The sequence below is a fragment of the Glossina fuscipes genome, unplaced genomic scaffold, assembly GCF_014805625.2.
Source record: "Glossina fuscipes isolate IAEA_lab_2018 unplaced genomic scaffold, Yale_Gfus_2 121, whole genome shotgun sequence".
Classification (NCBI taxonomy): Eukaryota; Metazoa; Arthropoda; class Insecta; order Diptera; family Glossinidae; genus Glossina; species Glossina fuscipes.
In genome coordinates, this window is record NW_023998464.1 from 9,056,092 (window position 1) to 9,061,799 (window position 5,708).

A 5,708-nucleotide genomic window follows, 5' to 3' on the forward strand; every position below is an offset into this window, starting at 1 on the left:
ATTTTCGAAATCATCATCGTTTGATAACATGTTTGAGAGCCTCACCCCCTTGAGGGGCGGGCGACTTTTAGGTTTCGTGCTAGATTAAAGGCAAGAGAAAAGGATCAACTGACTTACCGAGAAAAGAAGGGATATGGAAATCAGCCGTTTTTGGTGGAACCGACAGAGACAAAGAAGAACAAAGCCTTGTAAGTTAAAGCAGTTTTAAGAATTTGACAGGAATCGCCGCTACTTGATGTCCAATGTACAGGTGAGTTGACGAAGTGAGTCTTGTCAGGATGAGGTTGAAGGCAGCAGGTGGTGCTGCGCAATTTGCGGAGAAGCACAAGGACGTCGAAGCCTTTGTTGATTTTGTTTAAATGCCGCAACTTCACTATATATATTTTCACTACTTCAAGAGTTTTCAGAAACAAAAAAAAAGGAAAATTTTTTCTTTTTTTGTTGAAAAAAAAATTTATTTTTCAAGAATTTTCTGCAAGAAAGCGTCTTATTTCATGCAGAGTTGCCGAGCGAGTGGACATCAAATTCATTCATGCTTTTTTCATTGTTTTCTCTATTTATTATTATTCTCAGACACTTGTTGCATTACAATTGCTTCTTAGAATTTGGCGACTTATGAGAGTAATTAAATGAGCGAGTCTGCTACATACAATTGCTTCTTAGAATTTGGCGATTTCAATAAGAAAAAATATTCATTTAAAAAAATTCTTTCTTATGCTTCGTTAATAACAAGCATTTCCGTTTCTTTTTCTTGTTAAGTATTTTATCGAAAAGTTTTCACTAAAATTTGAACACAGATAAACATGTTACGCTTGTCTCAATGGGGCTTTGCCAATTTTTCCCGATAGACCTTGCTTTGCATTTCATAAAGACGAGAAATGGTTCGATCGAAAGCAAATAATTCTTCTTCGCCACTAAAAATGTTTACGTTAGTTACCGAGCTCAACGAGATTTTTAAATCACCCATTAGTACGCGTTGATCATCTGCCAAATACAAATCTGTCATAATAAAATATGAACCTATAGTGCATCTAAATTACTACTTCTTATTGTTTCACAGAAAATGAAATAGATTTTCAATTTCTTGCCAGGCGCAACCAAATTTGATAAAATTAAAAAGGAAAAGGACATTGTAGTACACAAATCACCTTCCGTGCTTTTACCACATTGATTTACATCTCTTGCGATAACAGTGTACTGTAGTGCAGCAACATAACAATAGAGTAAGTAAGAACGTAATAATGGTCGTATTTGCCAGAATAGCGGTTCTCTCTTGCTAAATCACTCTATTATGCAAGAGAGAACCATGAAAAGAGTCTATGTGTTTAGAGCATATTAGTTTTGTTCGTTTCTGAAGTTCTGAACAGATTTGGCGTAGTACTTTGTCACGTTAAGATCTCGCTCAACGATATTTAAGAGAAAAGAAGAGAAAAAATGCAACACGAGCAAAACACACAGAAAGGGACAGTTTTGATTTTGATGCTTGGTGCGGCGAGTTGAGTGGGAAGAGTAGGGTTTGAACTGTGGTGCTGTGAATAACGGGTTATGTCGGTTGAGGGTAGAAAGCAAAGCGCATCGATTTGAGAAATGGATTTTATTTTGAACATATTGACGGAATGCGTGCGAAGACAACATTGTGTATTAAAATTTTCATCAAATTTAATAAATTTGTTAAATAATCAGTAGTAAAATGAAATAATTAATAGACTTCATCAGCTTTCAAATTAGAAACTACAACTACTTTGTTGGTAATAAGTAAAAGCAAAAAAATATATTTATGTAAAGACCAAAAAATTATGCAAGTTTGGTAGAAAGAGTTCGGAACTGAAAAATAATATATAGTAAAAGCTCCTTATTCGCGCTTCCTTTATTCGCGATTTCACTATTCGTGGATTAAAAAAGTGCGACCCAATTGCCATATTCGCGGCTACAAATTTCTTTATTCGCGAATTTTTTGTGACTGGTTCCGGAATTGTTTTGTTTGTGAAGTTGAAACTTATTTAAAAAAACAGAATTCAGACTTTAAAGCACTTCTAGATTTGGACAATGCACCAGGTCATCCTCGCGAACTTGAAACTATGCATCCAAACATAAAAGTGATAATTTTACACGACGGCTTTGCTTCAACCTATGGGCAAAGGAATAATCCAGGCCTTTAGGCTTTATTACATTAGACGAACCTTCAAAATCATATTGGATAGTATGGATTGTAATCCTGATATGAATGTTAGGGAATGCAGGAAAATATTTGACATAGCAAAATGCATCGTAAAAATAAAAGTATCATTGGAAGAACTGAAGCCACACACATTGAAGTCATGCTGAAAAAAACTGTGGCTTGCTCTGACTGCGAAAAATGACGAAGAATCTGTGCAAGTTTAAACTTTGACTGCAAACATAGCCGAAATCGCGAATGGAATAGGACGAGATGGGTTCAAGATAGACTCAAGTGACATTCAGGAATTGCTTGAATCGCAAGATGAAGATATGACTGAAACCGACTTGGAGGAAATGTTAAATTCACCGCCCATTGAAGAAGAGGCTTCAACAAGCACTGGAAACGTGACATTTAATTTGAAAAGTCTTAGTGAAGGTTTAAGAATGGCAAATGAGCTTGGCGATTTCTTTGTGAACATTGATCCATCTATGGAACGAAGTCTTATTTTTAAGAGGCAAATTGCTAATGCGACTGCTGAATTAAGGGAGCTTTTAAAAACTGCCAAGCAAGAGAAAGTTACAAAATTCTTCAAACCATTGCCCAAGGTAATTAATCAAGATGTTGAAAAACTTCATTTAAATTGATTTTTGTATATATTCGATTTTTTTTCTTTTTGTCACCTAGGAAAGTATCCCCTATAATCCCATATAAATTACCATTCCGTATTCACGGTTTCTGTATTCGCGGCATTTTTATGGAATGTATACCCCGCGAATAAGGAGCTTGTACTGTATATATTTAGTAAAAGTAAATAGCGGCTATGCCTTAGCTGTTGTTTTTCTTTGTTTCTTTCTTCTTTTATCTAAGGAATTAAGGTTTAGGTTTAACTTCATTCGGTAGATGTCGTTTATGCGACTAAAAACGAGCACTCAACCTCATTGAGAAGTAAAGTCGGACATATATCTTCCATTGAGCAGAAATAGTATAAACTTTTGTTTACAATTAACGTAACTACAAATGGGATGGATTCACTTTCATTATGTAAACTAAATCAGTGACGTTTAACGGCGTTACGCAGTGGTATGAGCATAGATAGATACTTTGGGCACAGCCTTATACTCAGAGAATATACAAACATAAGAAGCCGAGTTTTATGGGCAGAAACGTTATAAACTTAGGAGAAAAGAAAAACAAGTGATTTACCACAAACATTGTTTAATACTCCCATGGGATGAAACCCAGAAAAGTGTTCTACCTTCATGACTGAAATAAACATAAAAAAGAAGTAATTGACGATAATAAATTTATTTGCCTTGCCAGTCCTCTATAGTGTAAAGTCGCTATCTACCAAAAGTTGACGGCAACCTCGCGGTATCACTTGAACAGGAACAGAGGTCTATGACGTAAGTACGCGCGCCATAGCTGAGCTAGCTACTTCGTAAGACGTGGGCGTAAGAGAGGGGATTTCTATAATTCGTTCGCGGACATTCCTAAGACTATTGCTCCAAATAACCCGTACCAAATACTAGACGGACGAAATTCTAACTAACCAACATATTCTTTACCCCCCACCTACCTGTTCGTCACCCTTCGGCTCATAGAAAAGTTTATAGGGGACTCCGAAGTTCAGTCCGAAGATACTTCTAAGCCTTCTCTTATTTATTGAAAAAAACTGTTAATTTCATTTTTCTGCTTTCACATTATGTTTAAGAATTATCGGTATCGTTATTCTTTTGTTTACTGTATTCTTTTTAATTTAATGTACAAATTACAAAAATAAAAGTATTAAAAATAAATCAATTACAAGAAGAAAATATATATTTTAAGATTATATTGCATACGAAACATAAAAATCAATGATCTTTTAAATTATTATTTATATGTAAACTTTTCTTTATATAGATGAGGCCACAACTTACATGTTCATATTATAGGTATTTAGGCTCAACCTATACACCAAAAAAACTCAGACCATAGCCCAAGTAATAGAAAAGGACACATCGAAGTCAATCTATTTAGCAGCCCAACTCATGAAACATAAACCTTCTTCGATTATATGCCGTTATTTCCAGCAAATAAGATTTTAAATATACCCCAAAATATGCCAAATTAATGGGAAAATAACTCCACCCGAAATGTTTACTATTAATTGTTATTAGGTGTTGTTGTTACTTTGAATGTGCCCGCTGTATACAATGATGCAACGAGACCATATTAATAATGTCTTTTCAATTAGGCTGCTCTGCACCCAAAAGCTTTTGCACAAAGAACAAAAAAAAATAAAAACCGAGACACCGACTTTTGGATGAAGATTGCAGAAATGTTTAATGAATTTAAAAAAACAAAAATTATTTTAAATTTTAAATTTGTTTAATGTATTTAAAAATATTTAGTGCACCCAAAAGATATATTTGTATTTTATAATTGAGTTTGCTTTAAGGTTTTCCAACAAAACGTAAATGGGAAAATTTTCGGCAATTTGTCACTACTTTTTGTTTGTTTTGTCTTTCCCCTGTAAAATCGACTTCCCATCATTTTGTTATACCTTGTGTGTAGGAAAATTTTCCGGTTTTTGGCTAATGTACAATGTGCTGAAATACATTCTTTTCTTCTGTTTTCGATTTTATTTTTATATTTTTATATTAAGGAATTTCGAGATTATTTTCATCGAATGTTCGCCAAAATTTTTTTTTCCGTTCATTTTCTGTTGTCCACCGAAGGAAACCGATAATGTAGAAACACAACGAACTCTATGTTTTTGTGGTTGTTTTACAGCAAGTTGAACAGTAAGCTAAAGCTTTTTCTCCTTCCTACAATTACTTAAAATATCTCTTTTTTCACAATTGTTCCAATAACTTTACGTCTATAAAAACTTTTAAATTCAATTAAAGCCTTCCAGGAACCCTACGATTTTTAAATACATTTGTGTGAAATTTTAAACACAATCAATCACGTCCGCAAAATATCGCTTCTTTCATCTCGTCTGCACCATGAATTGAAGCCTATACATTCATCCAAATTTTTTTTATTGTTTTTATTTACACCTTTTCTGAATTTTCTACAGTCTGTTTTAAACCTAACTTTTTTTTTGAGACGTGTAAGTGTTCTGAAATGCGATATGGTGAGATAGTCGCATCACCCAGAGTGCACTTAATTTTTTTCTTCGTGGAAATTTGTGTAGACATGTGTATGGACGACCGTGTCCCTTTTTTTATATATTTTTGTTTTTTTTGTTATCGGAATCGTAAATAAAGTACGTCCTTGAACGAATCCTTTTTGGTTTGGTGATTAAGATGTGTAATGAAGAGAAGTGTGTAGACATGTGCATGCACGATCGTGCTGCTTTTTTCATGTACTTTTGTGAAGGGAATCATAAATAACTCATGTGGAGGAATGGTTTTTCGTTTGTGTAGGAGGATGTGTGTAATGGAGGTAAGATTTATGGGAGATAAGTGTTTGTTAGCGTGATATGAAGGAGTGTAATTGGAGAGGGAGGGACATTATGAAATGTGATCGTTGGCGTTGGAATCCGTGTTGTGAGGGTAAGTGG